Source organism: Harpegnathos saltator, unplaced genomic scaffold, assembly GCF_003227715.2.
Source record: "Harpegnathos saltator strain DR-91 unplaced genomic scaffold, Hsal_v8.6 scaffold515, whole genome shotgun sequence".
In the NCBI taxonomy this organism is placed as follows: Eukaryota; Metazoa; Arthropoda; class Insecta; order Hymenoptera; family Formicidae; genus Harpegnathos; species Harpegnathos saltator.
The window spans coordinates 921,195-940,861 of NW_020230333.1; the positions used below are offsets into that span (position 1 = coordinate 921,195).

At 49.7% G+C, this 19,667-nt stretch overlaps 1 protein-coding gene across 7 annotated transcripts in view; it reads right to left on the reverse strand.

Annotated features, from left to right (window-relative positions):
- Positions 1-19,667, reverse strand: part of LOC105186384 (serine/threonine-protein phosphatase 4 regulatory subunit 1) — a 137,595-nt gene that overhangs the window by 19,251 nt on the left and 98,677 nt on the right. Inside the window, exon 1 of one of the 7 annotated variants that reach the window (XM_011146538.3) lies at positions 15,165-16,614. The exons of 5 other annotated variants lie outside the window; for them this stretch is intronic. The gene's annotated coding sequence lies outside the window, so the exon portion shown is untranslated. Of the gene's footprint in view, positions 1-15,160; positions 16,615-19,667 lie in introns of those variants that run through there. One more of the 7 variants, XM_011146539.3, reaches the window with a different exon arrangement.

Here is a 19,667-nt window from a genome sequence, read left to right on the forward strand (position 1 = left end):
TTTGCAGAGCCGTTCAACAACGCGTCTTTCCCGTCTCTTCTCACCCGCGCGGATGCGGAGATGCCAAGAGAGAAGATGATGATGAAGAAGAAGATGAAAAAGAAGGGGGATAAGGAAGCGGCAGAGCGGGAGCGAAAGAGAGGTTGTGCGTGAAAGAGGTGGGGGGAAGGAGCAGACGAGAAAGAGAAAGAGAGAGGGAGAGAGAGAGAGAGAGAGAGTCTTGGTAGCGGAATCTCCGTGCCACGAAGGGCTATAGAGAGAAGGAATGTTGTTGTTGTGCCGGATAGCGTTTGCACTGGCGCGGGGGGAGGTGGGGTGCGGCGGTATCACCGGCGGCATGGAGGGACCCGACGCAAAGAGAGAAGGTCAGAATGAGAAAGGCACAGGAAAAGGAGAGAGGATGGCGGACTGAGAGAGAGAGAGAGAGAGAGAGAGAGAGAGAGAGAGAGAGAGAGAGAGAGGGAGGGGGAAGGAGTAAGGAGGGCTAGTGGAACAAGATCGAAGGAGGGGGAAAACGAAGAGGGTGGTTGAGAGCGCTGGAGGGGGAGACGAAGTCAATGCACCGCGGGGGAATGCAACGCACGCTGCGCGTCGCGCCAAGCAATACGGGGCCCTATGTTAGAGAGTACATTCTACCACGCTTTACGATCGCTCTCCTTCTCTCTCCCGCTTTCGTCGGGACGCTACTAGAGTGTTGTGTGCGTGCACGCACACGGCGATATTATCTTCTTTTTTTTTTTCGCGGCCCGGTCGAATCTGTCGATCGGCAAAGTTGTACGCAGTACGCAACGGCAAGGCGCGATCCTTAAAACTCGCGATTTCGGGAGCGCGTTTCCCGCAGGAAACGGCACGGCCATCACACGACGAAGAAACGTTGGGTGATTTTCGGAAAATCTGAAATCGCATTTACTTATGTTGTATAGAGTGGAGCTTTTTGTATTTGACTTACTGTTTTTCAGCTGGAAGGATACGAATATATGCGACTGCTACTGCTTGTTATAAGAGCTAAGATAAGAGCGTCAACAAAATTTACTATAAATTGCAGTGGGATTAAATAATTTTCTTCAGTATATTATTTAGTCTGTAACTGCGCGGTCCTGGATCTTATATTCTCGGTACTCGATCGATCATTGTACTTTGAAGCGGGGAACTGTTTTGCGTAGGGTTCGGTGAAATCATGAGGCAACTTTCACTCTCCGACAATTCTCATCAAACGGTATTTCGCGTAACCAATCTTGGTATATCCGCCAATTCGCACGTCTGCGCTATTGTACACTCGTCTACCTTGTATTATGATTTACGAAGCCCACACACGTTCCTGTCGTACAATGTGTGCACTCGAGTGCAAATTAAAAATCGCACTACGTCGAGTTGGAATTTCCCCTCCTACCTTCTTCAGCTTCAACTTTTCACAATGCGATTACATATTCAGAGAAAGGTCATGATGGATTTAATTTATATAAGAACCGAGACTTCATCATCTTGCGTCTCGAATAAATAATAAAACGGACGATTTTCTGTTGTGAAGGACTGCGGTGATTTTCCCCTCGCGTAAAAACAAATTATTAAAACAAATTGCTCCGTCCAAAGCTGTACGTTAGTTTTGAGATACTGAGGCTCAAATATTTTCTCCTATTTTCTCCGGATACGAAAAGTTGTAAAAGAACAGTCACGATATCGAGATACACGAGACTAAATCATTCGTCTTTTTGAGTTCAATGACCCCGGGAGTGCTACTATACTCGATATACAGTCTACATCTCCGTAAACGAAAATGAAACAAAGCTCCCAATATCCGCGGCTTACTGAGAACACACGTGAATCCATGAAATTTAATACTTCATCATCGTGTCAGATCAATACTACCGTCTCGACATCAGCAGATTATCGACGCGATAAAACAAACTTTGACATCGCCTAGCTTATTTTAATGAAGCCACCACGGCTTCATCATACACACACGATATCGGAGATGCGGTGAGAGTGAATTTTCGAGTTACAGGACTGCGACCATGCACCACGCAATGTCTCGAGACATCGCGTGCGCGCCTCTGCGCAACGAGCGCGCGATCGCGCGCAGTGTGACACGCGATCTCCTCCTCGCTGCTGGTGTCCAGTCATTCGGCTGTTCGCACCATCCTCTTTCTTTCTTTCGCGCGCACGTATCTGCTTCTCTTTTGTCATGCCCGTTCTTCTTTTGCACGCCTATACTCGCGAAGAGAAACACCGAGAGCGAGCGCGACCGAGCGCGAACGGGCAGACGCGTTACTACTACTACTACTACTACTACTACTACTACTATTACACGTGTTATTCGCGTGCGCGCGCGCGCGCGCGCGTCCATATATTTATTATGCACGTACATGTACCGTAGGAGTACAAGGTTCCGTGCGCACGTGTGCGTACGTGTGTCTTCATTCGCACGCGCGTGTGTATATACGTGTGGAGCGACGACGCTCGTGTGGAACGGGAGGGGGGAGTCAGCGTGAGTAGCGTGTGTACGCGCGGCCAGCGGACGCATGCGCGCAGCGACGGACGAGAGGCACACTGAATGAACCCTCCCACTACCTCCGCCGCCAGAGAGACGTCGCCGCCACAACGTGCACACACATATATTCCTCGCGCGCGTATCGGATAAGCGGCGAGTGCGTTGCGTCGCGTCGCGTCGCGCCAAAGGCGCAGTTACACGATGCGCGCGGCACGGGAATGCCAACGGGGGATCGTCGATCGATCATGAATCTTTTCCTCCAGCGTGTCTGTAGTAACAGTGATACTTTCGCAGTAGTGCAATAATGTAGAGCTTGATGATCAGTACTCGTCGCAAATGATGGGCTCGTCATTTCCTCGACGTGAATTATTTACTCGCAAGCACCGGACTTTTAGTTTTCATCGAGAGTTTTGTTACTCTTAGATGTAGTAAACGCGTAATCTGGCGGAATAATTTGAATTTTAATCAAGTTAATTGAGATACCATAAAGGGGAAAAATGGCTGATTCATACCGCATATTATTTTTATAGGTATGTTGTTTGGTGATTTTTCACTAGTTATTTTTCACTAGTTACACTTTAAACGTCAGATTGAGTTAGGTTAGGTTAGATTGTTTCAGCCTCTCTCTCTCTCTCTCTCTCTCTCTCTCTCTAGGTAATTTTTGTAAGCTATATTGACGAATATGGGGGAAGCAATTTATGGAAATGATCGAGAACATTGGGTTCGCAGCCAACAACGCAAAGCCAGCAGCAAAAAGCAAAAGCTCGTCTGCAACTTTGCAACTGTTTATAGCGCTGGGCCCAACTTGGACAAGAAATATCCAAGATTCGGCTGATGTGAGCGCGCGTGCGCGCGACATATGCCGAGTCTGCACGCAGCTGCTATATCATCTATTGGAGTTTGGGTCGTCGGCGGATGACACGTTCCGTGCGTCATGCACGGCTGGCACGCACGCACACACACACACACACACACACACACGCCGGATTCAACATAAGTATTGATTTGTGAAACGCACCCCCTCCGATACTCACCCTATCTACGGCGCATGCAGTCTCCCCTCCCACCCTCTCGCCCCTCTCTCTCTCTCTCTCTCTCTGCTCACACATGATGCAGCATTTCATGCGTACACGCACTCACACGTACGTACGTACGTGTGCGTACGCGCGGTCACACGCGGATGATCACGTATATGTACGTATGTGTGTGTGTGTGTGTGTGTATGCATTCTTCTCTCTTCCTCCTAGTTACAACACGTACGCACTTCGGAGACCGTTCCCCTCCGTTTACATGCTGTCGGCCATACAGGGGGTGACTGCATCCTTTGGGTGGGTCAGGGCCAAAGAGACAGACGGGAATAAAGTGGGGATATGCGAGACGAGGTCGGAGAGACGGAAAGGGGGTGGAGTGTTTGTCAAATCTCGCTATGAAGTCTCCGCCGCACCGTGCGCGATTCGGTTCTGGCGAATTCTCATTTGTACTTAACGCGATGCAGGACTTGAAGTCCATGTTTTTAACCTTCCATCCCCAGGCATTATTAATTGCGTATTGGTCAGCAGCAACTTCCAATGTTTATTGATATCTTGTGCGCAAGAAATAAGACAGAAAGAAATAAATCTTGAAGAAATGGAGAGACATTGTATCGCATTCCCCATTAATATCTAGACATTGACCTCACATCACGCAAAGCTGCGAGTTGTTTCGCGAGTAAAAAAGTTGATTATTTAATCAGATTACAAATATGTGCGTCAAAGAGTACGTCTCATTGCTGATGTCGGCCATTGAGCAATATTACTGGATGACGCGCATTGTCAAGAGAACGAGTCACTACTCGGGGGATCAAGGCGTAAAAGGTAATGCAGCCGAAGGATATGACAAAGAAGAAAAAGCAGGGGTTTCCAAGTAAGAAAAGAGAAGGAGAGAGAAAACAAATTACAGTGAGAGGACGCGAGAACGTAGTATGTAGCGAGAATGCGAGCGTCGCAATGTGTATGACCCGATATTCGACAAGGACAATGTGCTTCTTCTGCGTACCGGTTCACGGTATGCGTGTGTAAATACGTGCGTACGGTATGCTCGAGCGTACGTACGATCCTACAGCGCGAGGACGTGGGGACGAAGAAGCATCACACGATGGTAAAAAAAGCGGACTGTTCCCGGGAGTGGCAGCGGCGGCGGCGGCGGCGGCGGCGGCGGCAGAACGACGTAAAGGATGTGAGAGTGACCCGCGGAGGCGGAGTAGTCGATCGAAGAAAAAAGTAATGAAGAACCGCGAAGGAGAGAGAGACAGAGTGAGCGAGCGTGCGCACGAGAGAAAGAGAGAAGAGGGAGGGGAGGGGAGGGCGGACGGCGGCGAGGAGGGGGGAAGAACGGGGAGAGGCAAAGGAGAACGGCCGAAGTAAACAAGTGGAAGCGGTGGAACAGGGACGGGCATCGGTCAGTACGGTGCATTTGGTGCATTCTTGCAGTCTACCGCGCCGTGGGGAGGAGAAAGAGAGAAGGAGAAAAAAAAGAGAGCGAAACAAGAAGAGAGATAGCGACAAATGCACAAACGTTGGAAGAGAAACAGGGGGTGGCGGTGGTATCTGAGAGGGCAGGAAAGCGAAGGGAGCGTGTGAGTGAGTGAGCAAGAAATGGGAGGGAGAAAGGCAAGCAAGCGAGAGAGAGAGAGAGAGAGAGAGAGAGAGAGAGAGAGGGGGAGGAGGAGAGAGAGAGAGAGAGAGGGAGGGAACGAAAGGAGGGAGCGAGAGAGCTCTGCAACGCGGCACGCCACTTTGGACCGACGGACGTAAACCGCATTCCCGGCCGTGACCTTCGCTAGGACATCGCCACTGCCCCCACCCCCAACGCCGCATTGGCTTCCCCCACCCTTTTCTGCCGTCATCCCCGTTCCACATCGTTCGTAGCCCTCTGTTCCTCTCGCCCTCCCAACCAAGCGCGCGCGCGCGTGCTTCCTATCTTCCTTTTCTCTCTCTCGTTCCCTCGTGCTTTCTCGCGTGTACAGCCACGACACGACGCTGTGTGATCTGCACGCAGCATCGTGGAAGCCGTTCTTCGCCCTGTTCGCGTTTTCGACGCCCACTCTTCTCCTCGCACCCCCCGTTACAAGCAGGGCGCATCAAGTTCGTAGACAGACGCGCGTTTACGATGTGACCGACAAAGTCCGAATTCCGGTTCCCGATATTCTGCCCCGCGGTGAAGGAACTTTCTTTCTCTCTCTCTCTCTCTCTCTCTCTCTCTCTCTCTCTCTCTCTCTCTCTGTTTTTCTTTCTCCGATCGGTTTGTAAGATTTATCACGGACCTTCGACTTTCATACTCTTATATGAGATAACATGACAATTAACATAATACCGACGCTGTCAGGTCGCAATAGGGAAGCGACTGTTATTACTTCTGATAATAATTGGATTAAAAGACACAAATGTATGAATTTTCTTCACCTGACTGGTTCAGTCACAGATATGCGGAACGCAATATGTGGAATCTGCATTGCGAGAAGAATGCACGAGAGCGCTTATTCATCGATTTCTAGTAAAATCTCTATGATGACGCGCACAAAGAGCTGACTGTGCCGAAATAGTCACCAATTTGGAGAACTTCGTACCTATTGCTCATCACTCGTTACAGTCTAATCTCATGGATTAGTTCCATTTCGGGGGGGCTATCATGATCACCAATCAGTGTACTTGGAACCTAACGAATCTCAGAGCGATCGTGATTCAACGCGATGATTCAGAGAAATTGTATGAAGTGGAATGAGAACCATGAAACTGGCGACGCGTTACAAAAGAGGGTAATACCTAATGCAATCGATATCGACTTCAATCGATATTTTTTCAGGTCGAGGGGACGGTGGTGCAAAAGGCGCGGGGGCAAGACTACGTTCATATGAAGCTAACCGAAGGAAAAAGAGGAGATGGAGGAGAAGCAGGAAAGTATAAAAGGAATAAAATGCCGAAAACCAAACAATGTTAAGAAATATCGAACATTATCCAATCCCAGTGGGAGTATGGATGCGTGCATGCAGTCATATCAAGAAGAAAGGAGACGAGAGATTTGGAAAAGGGAAAATTGAGAACAAGCAAGCAAGGGGGAAGAAATCGACGAGATGAAGTCATTCATAGTTTGTTCAACAACAATATTAATTCGCCTCCCAATAAGTATTTCCTCATAGGCGAGGAGGTGTTGATAGGGGCAGACACAAAACAGAGGAACATTTTATCAAACACCCCAGAATACGAATTTATACCGCTTTTCTCCAAAACGCCAATTCAATTTTAATCCACGTTTAAATCTCTACACGAAGAGTTTAACTCAAATGAAGGTTTAATCGACGTTCATAGAAACGAACATAAGTTTTATTACGATTCCTCTTAACCTTTTTCTCACCTTCCCGCCACACGCCACACGTGTCTCTCTCAGTTTGAAAAAGCGCTCTGCCTTGAAAGAAGCTGCTGCGCATATCTGCTGAAAGCGTGGCCGGAAAATATTCGCGCGGAAACCAAGAGAACACGAGAGAGAGAGAGAGAGAGAGAGAGAGAGAGAGAGAGAGAGAGGCGAGTACCTGTTGTGTTAACACACGCGTTGCCGGACGCTACAAGCCGCTCCAATTAGCATCTTCTTTTTCTCCAGCGACTTCTCTCTGGCTTCTCGCGCCTCCTCTCTCCCTCTCCCTTCTCATTCTGTGTTTCTTTCGGTCAGCCTGGCGCGCGATGCGACGCAGCGAAGAACGAGCGAGCACCTGTTGAGCAGTCGCCCTCTCGCGCGCGAGAAAACTATCACAGAAAAGTATCGATTCACAAACGCCGAGAGAGAGAGAGAGAGAGAGAGGCGGTTGGCATTTTCCGAGAGTCCAGGGAGGAGCGGCGGCGCTTGTCCCTCAGATCGAGCAGTTTTCTATTTTCAAACATACCGATTCGCGAATCCACGTAACTTTGAAACTAACAGCCACGGAGCGACTCATATTGGAATCCAAATGGACGGTTTTGAATTTTTTAGCATGTTCAGACATCATGTGCCTCAGTTACGATATTTTTCACGATTTACTAAAGAAATATAATTCGTCGGAGAAACCTCAAACCACAACCGCGATTAAGTTAGAAATTCTATGAACGGAGTGACTTTAGCGTTTAGGGTGAGGTCCAATGAAGAATAAACACACGGAACCCTTGCCGTAACACAGTTAGAACCCCATCCGACGTGTACGCTCCTGAACGGAACGCGCTCGCATCTTAATAATTCGGGAGACGCTCTCGCGAGAGAGATATGAATGGGAGAAATAGGAATGGCGTGGCGTTGTTTACCGTCTAGCAGGAAAGAAGTATCCGCGTGAACGTCGACGAGAAAGACGAGGGGAGAAGACCGAGCGAGAGAGAGAGAGAGAGAGAGAGAGAGAGAGAGAGAGAGAGAGAGAGAGAGAACGTAGAGAAGGGTACGGCACGGGAAGAGAAGAAGCAGGGGGGAGAGGTAGGGACGGCGGCAGAGGGGTAGGGCCAGAGAGGGGAGGGGGGATTAGCGGAGTCGGGAGAGTGGCGAGGAGCAGGCCACAGAGGATCTGGTACGAGAGACTGGAACCCCAGGATTCGAAGAAAGAAGAAACATAGAGTCAACGACCCAACGAGGAGAGCCGCCGTGAGTATGAAGTCGCGCTCAGGACTTTATTGCGCGCTTTCGTCTCTCGTGCCAAGTTCCTCTGCCGCGCTACCGATCAACAACAGAGTGCGCGCAATCAACTAGACTAGGTTCCAAACCTTACCAGCTCTATTCGCTGCAAGCACTTCCGATAGGGCAACCTATGAGCGCTACAAACATTGCCAACATTACACAAGAGGGGGGGGTGGGGGGTGGGAGGTGGTCTTATGTGAAGCGTTAGAATGAGAATCCTGGGCCAAACCGACAGGTGTGTCCAGGATATTGATTACTCATTATTTTTGGAACAACAAAGATATTCAGCGCCATAATGGTACCCTCTTAAGTCGAAGCATTTCTACCAAGATGGGAGCGAAGATCTATGGTGTATTTATGACGTCGGAACGTCTAATCACTCTCACAGCCGATAAGCAGTAGGAAAAGGCGCAGAGTGAAGAAATCTTTCGATTTGGTTGTCAGGCCAGGTCAGTCAGCACATGCGAGGCGATAATGAGTTTGTTCGGATGTTCTTGCAAAAAAATGTCAAGTTGAACATGCGCTTTTAATCCCAACTCCCTTATCAGGACAAAAGTGGAGGACAATTGAACTTAGGACACAGTTAACTTTCGCATACCCGTCCAGCAGACCTTAGTACTCGGACACAACAGTTGCGCTTTTGCGGTCGCTTTCAACAGAGGACGCGCGCCTCTACCTCTATTATATACGATCGAGTCTCGGCAATTATCATAAGCGAAACACGCGGGAAATCCCGAGACGTCACGCGCTTCAGGGTTTAAAAAAAAAAAAAAAACAAGTGCGTAAGCGATTTGACACAGCGCGGTCAGGCACCGAATATTGATTTTATCGAGATCATGGAGCGGTTCCCACCCTTAGTAGCCGTCGCGCCACCGCGGACGCGGGGCGAGGCGGGGCGGGGATGCAGCCGTTAGTCGTTGCGTAGATCGGCTAACGTATGTAAGCCAACGCGGATTTTTTTTGCGTGAGACAACATGGCGCGGCACAGCGCGGGCATGCGATTTCCTGTCACATTCCTCGCGTCGGATTCCAACGCGGCTTCCATCGAGTCGTATGAATGACCGTCGCGGCAACGTGGGTACGGTCGTCGATCTCCTGACGTCATGTCGGCGACAGCGGCGGCGGCGGCGGCGGCGGCGGTCGTGTTACGATCGTGCGACCGTTATGTGACCGATTGGCACACGATTACCGACAGAAACGACTGTGAACACCTGCGTCGCGCCGCGCCGCGTCGCGTCGTGAGAGATTTGTCGATTTTATTTTCCGTGCTCGGCGAGTTACACACACCTCTGTGTTTTGCCGGAACGTATCTCTTCGAATACGAGAGAGACGTCCGATGCGACTTTCGTCGTGTGCGCGCGCATATCTGTATTTACATATAATTGTTTTTTCTCTCTAGTTTAATAAAATTATTGATCGCTAGACTTGTGCAAACGTGAGAGCGCATATGTATTTCACACAAAATTCACATGTAATGCTGAAGCTTAGCATTGTTCACATATCATTCTTTCTTATATATTGTTACGCTTTGCGCACGCTCGGGGAAATGATGAGAAGGCAACTTGTAAGAAATAAGGTTTAATTGAACTCGCTACGTCTTTTTTGCAACTCGCAAGTCGGAGGTCCTCGCGCGACTCTCAACCCTTGTTGTTGTTATCAACAACTTCCCAACAACAGCTGACCATACCGCCGCGCTCGCTATCCGTCTTTGGTCCGGTCAATATTTTTCAGTGCCGTAACAACAATATCGATACACTCGTTACATGTGTGTTTACTTTGCCGAGTTACGCGATTGTCTATTTGCATCTGTGTTGGCGTGTGGTCTATGACGAAAACATTTGTGATTGGTTGGTCAGTACTGTTCTGCATCTGTATAATCTACATAATTATTTTTTCTTGTACACGCTGGCGGCTCTCTACACTACTTACCTTCATAGACATAGCCTATGACTTGTTTTTACGTGTATCCGTTCTCGATCGTACGATTTTTTTGCTTACCAAGGGTTAGTTTCCATTAAATAAATAAATAAAATAAGTAAAATTCGACTTTGCCAAGGCAAAGTCTCTGCGACAACTCTCATTGTTATCAGCAAGAAATATTTTGTACGCGCAAATATTCTAAAAAATCGTGTCAAATTTTACAGGCTCATCAAAGATACATGCAGGCAATGAATACAACATCTTACGTTGTGTTCTATCTTTCTCCTTATCTCCGACGAAGCGCGCGCGCGCACCACGACGACCCGTACGAGTCAATTATGTGCGCGCTCGGCCGAATTAACGAGACGAGAGAAAGAGAGTAAGACGCGCACTCGTATCGTTATTGATATCGTGACGCGACGAGAATAAACAGCTGGCCAAGCAGAGAAAAGTTGAACCAAACTGAGCCGAGAGTCGTGAGTTAGACAGGGCAAAAATGTCAAAACTAAATCGAGCAGAGTTTCGAGAGTTAAGCAGGGCAAAGGCAGAGGAGCTAAACAAGCGAGCGAAACAGAGCTGAGTCGAGCTGTGAACAGAGAGAGAGAGAGAGAGAGAGAGAGAGAGAGAGAGAGAGAGAGCGGAGGAGCAACGCTGTCGGGATAATTCCGAATCGGCGCGATTAAAAAGCTGGCGCGCGGTTTCGGCGAGAGATTGATATGGAGATTAAAGAGAGGTGAGTTCTCTGCCGACTACGAGAGCGAGAGCGAGGTGGAGAGAAACGTGGTCGACGGCAGAAGGGGTGGTGGGAGGGGAGGGGGAAGGGAAGGGGGAGTCTTCGAGGGCTTACGGAACGTACGAGAGAGAACAAGACATAGAGAGGGATACAGGAATGAAGGGATAGGGGGCGGGAGGGCGGAGGAGGGACGGGGTGAGGTGGGGGGAGAGGGTCAGTAGCTCCGCGTTCTCATGCATTCCGCTCTGTTATGGCGGCCAGGCCGCGCTCAGACGCTGCGCGCGTCCGTCCTGGTCGTGTGCACATGCACACACATCGCCGAGGTATCGCCGAGGCGCGGGGCCTGCCTCCTCTCGTTGCCCTCGTTGAAAAAGGAGAGAAAGAGAATCTGAGGAAGAGGATGCTCCTCCGCATGCATGCGTGCCTGCCTGCATACGTATGTGTACATATATGTGTGTGTGTGTGTGTGCGCGCGCTCGCGAGTACACGATGTTTATCGAGTATTCGGGACACGAGTCCTCTCTAAGAATACCGAGTTTCGCGATCATTCGCACAACGCGTCCGTCCCATCGCGCAGGTTTCTTGCGCCATCGTGCGCCATGATGAAATGACAGCAACAATGTTCCGCGGCATGAGCGCTGGAAGTGAGACGATACTTTTTGTCCTGCTATGCGCCGCGGGTGTTTTCAATGTCATTCACTAGAGTCTTAACGTCTACATTTCTAACCCCTTGCCCAAGTTGCCAAGTACGTACAACGACTACGTTAGCTGCTTTTGCGATCGTCAAACTAACGGTCTGACTTTTGCGCTGCCAAGTATTAGCGTGAGCTTAGTTTGTAACTAATCTTGATTAGTCACCTTGCGCGGCCACCTAGTCGTTTCCGTACATATCTTTCTCTGCGTCTACTACGCGCGTATAAATAGAGGGGTCGCGCGGCGCGCGTTTGATGTTCGCGCGCGCGCGCGCGGACGTAGAAACGAGCAAGTAGAAAATAGAACAGAAGAGTCAAGTGGGGATAATAGAAGAAAAAGATCGAATTTGCGGAGCAAGGAAATTCGCGAAGTAAGAGGAGAAGCAGTGCCGGCGATAGCGACGATAGGCGAGAGAGAGAGAGAGAGAGAGAGAGAGAGAGAGAGAGAGAGAGAGAGAGAGAGAGAGAGAGATGAGGCAGAGGAGAAGTAGGGAGAGAGCGCCGAGGAAGGATGGCAAGAGCAAAGAGATGAGAGATGAGGAGGAAAGGAGAGGCAACGAGGAGGAGCGCCCACAGTGCTAAATGCTCCACAGCGAAGACGCCCGCTCTCACGCTGCCCAGACCCCTTCGCCTCGGGCCCCGAAGACCCTTCTGTACAGCGACGTAAACAAGGCACGGACCGTAGGCCCCGAAATGATGTGTGTGTGTGTGTGTGTGTGTGTGTGTGCAGCTATAGAACGCGATCTTCTTTATTTCCCGCGTCGCTAATTCACTCTCTCGACGCGCGATATTTCGCGCGTTTTAACACGATGCTTGAGAGACTTGAGAATGTATGAAATTATTCGACCGAATTGACATTCGCACACACGCACGAAAAACTCGTGCATTCATCGAAACTCATCGAAACATTTGGATCTAAACTTCGAGTTAGAGCTCTCTCTAAACTACTCGGTCGAATAATATGATGTATCATATATATGTATATGATATTCGTAATCGGGACGAAAACCGAACAACTCTTCCCCCAGTCCGAGTGTGCGTCGTATATCACTTGAGGCAAGTTTTGAGCGACAATATTAAAATCCTAAGATATTAAAATCCAATATCTATTAGTAATAATAGCATCGGTGACAGAATACGCTCGCCTGCACATTAGTAATAATATTTGCTTCGTACCGGCCAGTGTGGGATTTTCACCGCTTGAACGCATATCGGAATTCTATCACTTTCTACCTTCCGAACTCTATTACTTTCTAATTTCGATCGATTCGCTCACAGGCTCAATGAGAGGCCGTCGAGCGCCGAGCGACATCTCTCCCGCGCGTTTCTGTTATTTACAAAGACGTTCGACGTCGGCGCGTCACAAGTGTTTGGACTTCATCGGGGAGAGAAGTATGAAACACGGAGGTCCAAAGGCTCTCGCAGGCGGTCGGCCCGAAGACGTCATACCGCACACACCAGCGGTACCTGTCCTTAACTCAGCCTCCTACGGCTCGCATTCACGACTCGCGGCGGCGAGCGCGATCGGCCCACCATCTAACCATAATACCAACATACGCGTAAGAATATCTAGAGAATATCTCGGTTGAGCGCGCTCACGCGCACGCTCAGTCGGGCCTTCGCGAGAGCGAGCAAGAGAGAGAGAGAGAGAGAGAGAGAGAACGAACGAGCCGTCGTCCGAGCGGTAACGAGGGGACCCGTGAAAGAGACGGGACTATAGAAAACAAAGGGCCGCGCGCGCGCGCGCTCTCTACGAGAGTCAAGCGCGCTCGGCAGTCGCTCCTACTCGCCGGCGAATGCCGCGCGCGACTCGTTACCAATTACGGAAATTAAGTAGAATTTAAAGCGCGCCGAGGAGTAAAGCGCAGTGGGACGACAGAGGGAGAGGAGGGAGGAGCATTTGCGCGACGTCGTCGACGACGAGCGCGCGCGCGCGCGTGCAGCGCGACGCGGAGCGATCGAAACGACGAGCCCGTGCGACGGATCCCACGATAAAGACGCGCAAGAGAGAGAGGAAACGCGTCGCGTCGCAGATAAGATAAATAGGGGGAAAGGAAATATCGTAGGAAGAAAAAGGTTGTTGCTGGAGCCCCTAACCTATAAACGGCGCGACTCTCAGCCTTCCGCCTAACAAGAGCCTCGGAATGAGACAAGTTATTTGTCACTTGCGCGACGAGGGGATCGATATATATATATATATATATATAATTTTCTGCGTGTAACTTCCGAGCACGACTGAATGTCCAATCGTCGAGTCTTATTTTTCTAACGCCGCGGAAATACAGCAGAAGAAAGGCAGGGGGGAAGAAGGGCGCAGTCAGTGCGTGGTTTTTGCGTGGTTTCGGATCAGGCGTCTTAATCTCATTGTAAAATTACGCCGCTCTCAATACTCTCGCAAAAACACGGGAGAGATGGAGAGAAGGGAGAGAGCGGGGTGGGGTGAGTGGAACTCATGCCGAAAAAATGCACGATAATGATATTCTGGAATGTGATGAGCACACCACAGGAGAGGATGCACTGACCGAGCCCGACGCGCGTGCGTTTAAGAACGCGGCTGAACGTAGCTTACACGAGAGCGCGGATTCTTTTGCTTGGGAATGTATTAAAATGGTATAATTTGCGCTATGATATTTTAATGCTCGCTAACGCTCGCGATCTTGTTTTACTGCATATAGATTTTAATCTGGCAATATTAATTTCATAACGATGTCCTTCGTGCGGTGCGAAAAACAGAGATCATTAACACGCGTCGGGATCACATTCGACTGATAGAAAGGAACGCCGTCGAAGCTACATCCCGTATATTCCAACTTCGTCGGAAGAAAGAGCAAAGTTTCTCGGGAGCGCCTTCCGTAATTTCGAGCGAGTTTTGTCGAGTCGTAACGCGCGTGGCTTCAATCGATCAGATTGACCCTCGTGATTTACTCGCGATTGAAAATCGAACAATCGCGGAAACAATCGCGGCTGAGAACCTCTGCGCGGCAGACGTACGAGCGCATCGGGAAATATGAATGTAACATCGTAAACTCATTCATAACACGGGTCATACGGGAAAAAATGTATACCGATCAATTAAACGGTGTGTAATACCGAGACGAATACGGACGGAAGTTTCTTTTATAATGAGAAACGTGAACGTAATATTAGAGATTCATTCATAACATGGCCGTGCACAGAAAAACCGCTTCCGTCATTGGAGCGAAACGTGCGAACAATAAGCACGAAACTCGTCAAGTGTTGCTTGATACGTGACGTAGGGAAAGAATTGTTTCAGGAAAATCACGCATTCCGAGAATAGCTCCATCAATCAATTTCTCTCGATTGCGAGAAACGTGCACGCGTTATAGCGTCATAACTTTACGACAAACCTGATAATGCAAAAATTATCATGAAAAACAAGTACTTTTTTTTTTTATGCATCTTTCCTCATCCACCAAAGTATATATATCGCGTAATATCTTGGTGCTTGAATAATTTTTCTAAATAAGCCAAATCCACCAAATTCGATATATTTGTTACCTCTTACACTTTTGTGACCGTACGTACGTGCAAGGATCTCTCATTCCCCCGTTCCTTTTTCCTCTTTCTCAGTATATTCTCAGAAAAGAATGTGGTCAGAGAGGTAATTAGAAGCGTGCGAAGGTAATGAGAAACGTTACGTACGTACTCGTATCGATGTTATCTTTCTAGTGCCGGTTTTTCCTTGCTCATGGTTCCGTTTCACTTTTCTTCGTGCAGTTGCTGCGAGCGGCCGGCCGAGCAAACAACGAGCGAGAGCGAGAGCGAGAACGAGAGAGAGAGCGAACGCGAACACGGTGCGCGCGCTCGTTTTTTTCCTCCTTTTTTTTTTCCCCCCCGAGAGAGGACCGTCGAATGCAAAACGCATTGTAGAGTAGGAGCCGGCGGGGAAAAAGGACGAGGAAGGGAGGAAGGGACGGCGGAGGGGAGGAACGCGGCGATCGTATTATGGGAACACACACGCCCGAGAACACGTGTGTCTCGCTTCCTGTGGCGGGCCGGAAGTCTCCGCGGCACTATGGCGCACCGTAGTATAGCGTGATTGCATTACGGGGGCCATTAGTACCTCAAATGGCAGAAGAAACAGTCCGCGGTTGTCGTTGATTGAATAAACTACGTCACGCGTCCGTCATACGATGCCTCTCTTTGTTCCGTTATTTTGGTTCCGCTTTTCGCCAGAATCTCTCTCTCTCTTTTTCTTTCTTTTCCTTCCTCTCTCTCGCTGTTTCTCACTTGCCCTTTCTGGAGGCCTCCGCGATCCATATCCATTCGATTGATACAGGTTTCAGCAACGACGGAAAGTGGATTTCCTCTCGTCGAGCCAGGAACAAAGTTGCTCCGTCGCCGAACACGCAACGTGTATCATGTAAAAACGTATGTGCTTTCAAGGAACCGTGGCGAACGGACGGATGGATGGATGGATGGACGGACGGACGGACGGACGGATAGACGGACGGACGGACGGACGGACGTACGACCGCGGCGTAGCGAATGGGCGAACGAGCGCCGTAGTTTCGTCACCCGCATGGCGCCCGCGTCACGATATCCGATCGTTAGCGCTCTCAGTTGATAAATACGTGGGAGACCGAGCCTGAGAAACGACTTCCGTGAGAGTTATCCGTTGCGTTTCACACTCGCGCTTCCATTTCACGTGCTGTTTCGCGGCCTCTCTTTTCTCCCGTAGCACGTCGAGGATGCCTCATCTCTTCCATCTCTTCCTCGTCCTGTTCGCGTGTCCTGACGCGTTCTCAACATCGAAAAGTGCCTGCGTTTCGCGATGATACATCGTCGAGAAAATACAAATTTCTCTAACTTCCTCCACTGTTCCCGCATCTAATCTTTTTATATCACGTGCCGCCCGTGACCCTTCGCGCGCGCGTTTGCGCAACTTATGTCTATTTTCCGCATCAGCCGCCGAAGAACTTTCGCTGATCGCGACGATGCAGATCTACAACGAGAGTGCGTCGATAATTGCTCCATCACGATCGCACAATGTATCGCGAGCCGAGAGTCTGTGAGGAGCACTGACACACACACACACACGCGCGTGTGCGCCGTTCCGTATGGTCGGTCGGCGCGGGGAAAAAGAAAAAAAAAACCCGCGCGCGTCTCGTGTCTCGACGACGCTGGCGTAAGCGGCAACAACAACACCACCGACCTGCACGACGGCTCGCGCCACACTAAGAGTGATCACTAGTGGCGTCACGCTCGCGCTAGCGCGCAGACGCCAGATGCGCGATCGCTACTGCGCACGACACGGCAAACCAGCGCGCGGCGCGCGCGTTCGTTCGTTCGTTCGCTCGCTCGCGCGCAGCAGCAGCGCGAACGCAGGCGCGATGCACGTACAGAGAGAGAGAGAGAGAGAGAGAGAGAGGGAGAGAGAGAGAGAGAGAGATAGAAGGAGGGTACGGCGCGCGGACGGACGGCGAAGAGTATGCGATGCGTTGCCGCGAGTGGTGGGAAGGAGGTGGAGGGCCGCAGGGGAAAGAGGCAAACCCGTTAGTTCTCAGAAGCGGACTGCCGCCAAACAGAGCTGCAACTGCGTACCCCGGCCTGGTGGCGGCTGTTTCTCTCTCTTTCTCTTTTTCTCGCGTCTTCTCTTTCTCGAGACCGCCGGTATCGGCGTGCTTTGGGTCTGCTGGCACCAATATCTCTTACCCCTTGTCTCCTTCTCTTTCCCTCTTCCTTCTCTCTTTCGTAGCAGACACGAGAGGAGGTTCGTAAGAAAATGATATCGAGCTCACGAAAAAATGGAAACAAATGTGACGAGACATTGAGCGCGATTTTGGTACTTTAACGAGCGTCTACGAAATGTGCGCTTTCATCAAGTTTGTGATAATAATAAATGCAAAATAAAAGCAGCGACTCGTAAGTGAGTATTATCCGGAAAGGGGGCAGCGACACGTTCGAAGAGACACGTATTGACACGTTAATGAACAAAAAATTTCTACTTTCCGGCGAAGAATTAATCTTTATGTCGTAGCGGATTTTGAAATTTTGCGAGGGAAGGCGACGAAAGACCGGAAAGAACTACCGCGCATGCGCACACACGGCATCACGTTGCCGGCGGCGCAGACACGCGGCATTCCACTCGTAAACAACATAAGTTCTCTCTCTCTCTCTCTCGCTCGCTCGCGCGCTCTTTTCTCCCGCGGCCGAGGAAGAGAGAGAATCTAACCTCGTCCCCCGTTCCAATCACCGTATCTTCCGTCACCGTATCGATCCTTCCCCTTTGCATCGTTCGCGATGTCCGACAATGCACGGGCGGTCTAAGAGAGCTGCAAGATTCATTAACGGTTCCTCGGCACGAACCTGCGCGCGAGCGCGGCATGTACTGCGCGCGACGACGCCGGTGCATTCCATCGCTCGTGCTCGTGTGAACGACCGTAAAGCATATACAGTATACGGCGAGGAGGGATCCGCGCGCGAGAAAGAAGGACCGCCGAGGTAGAAAGAATAAAACGCGACGGGAACGTGACAAAGATAGCTGTACCTTGTGCTCGATATGTGCACTCGCGGACGTCAGACGATAAGCTATCTAGTCTGTCGTCATCAACACAAGATATACGAAAGTCGAAGCCTGAGAGATTTGCCAAACGTGGAGCGGCGCATAGAGGGCGCGCGTCGCGGATGAATTTGTCCGACCGAGGTTAGGTTTCTTCTCCTGATTTAAAACTAGCAGAATGCACGATCGTATGAATTATAATGAGAGAGCGATTAATGTCACTAATCATCGCACGTGTGTGTGTGTGTGTGTTCGTTCACGCAACTGGGACGAGCACCTGCTTTTTTGTTTAGACGCTAGCGTACGTTTTTCATGATGGCACTTTGGGTACTCATGTGTGCTCATACGTGTGGATCGGGCTTAAGAAACCGAGGCAGACGCATCCCGAAGACGTTCACAACAGGAAATTCTCTCTCCTCTTGCATCTTGCCTCCTCTCTTCCGCACGATATTCTCCGCGTAGTATTCGCATGTCGCGACGACAACGGAAGAGAGAGTGTGTGTGTGTGTGTGTGTGTGTGTGTGTGCGAGTGCGTGCGCGAGAGAATGGAAGACACAGGAGAAAAGCGAGAAAAAGATGGTTTTCCTCCCCTTTCTTTTTTACGATTCTTGGATGCTCTGTTCTACGGTTGTTTCTTTCGTCTGAATGACGCCCTCCTTCGTCTCTATCTTTCCCTTCACAAACGTGCAGACGCGCGCGCGCGCGCACGCACACGCGCAAAATGCACAAATAGATACTCGGGGTTATTTGGTCGACAGGATTGGTGAATGGACCACGAGAGACGGTGACGGGAAGTAGAGTGAAAAAAAGAGTCAATGAGCCCCGAGTTACTTGAGCGTAATTATTGTGTACGCACGTATACGAGAAGGTCGCGCGGAGTCGCGAAGAAAGACGCGCATTGTGCGCAAAGATGCAGACTATTGTTGATAAAGATGCGTTTACAATTATGTAACACGAATGTAATTCTAGCAACGCGGGTCGCTGCGAATTAGACTTTTGATTCGATCCAATTTAGCTGTCTTTAAAAATTGAAGAAAAATTTAGACCACGGACTTTTGGACGGGGAAAATGTGTTCTACTCGATGATAAGCGAAATTATGTTCTACCATCTGCATCGAGAGATTCAAATTCCTCCTTCTTCTTATTGAAATTTAAATTCCGCAAAATTATACGAGTTTCAATAGTAGGTAAGTAAAAGCATCTTAACGACGGAGCGATAGTCCATTTCATGGCTACACCTTCCAACCGACCGACCGACACTACGAACGAGGGTGTTTCTTTGCGTGAGCGGTTACGCGAGTTTGCGAACACACGCGTGCGTGCCATGTAGAATATATGCTTCGTGAAGTGAAGTGAAGTGAAGTGTAGTGAAGTGAAGTGAAGTGAAGTGAAGTGAAGTGAAGTGAAGTGACTTCAGCGACGGAGGGGTCGGTTACAAGCGCGGCGTATAATCGGACGCGAGGAATGAAGCGGAAGCGGACGTGAAGCTGGTATATGAATATTTGATTAAGTATTTCGGTAAGGTAGCGGTTCTAATTATGGCGTCTTGAGGTTAGAGTAATCTCTATGCCCATTTAAGAAACTCGCTCGGTCGAACATGAGGGAGATGGTTAAATACTAATACATACAATACTAATACTGATACAA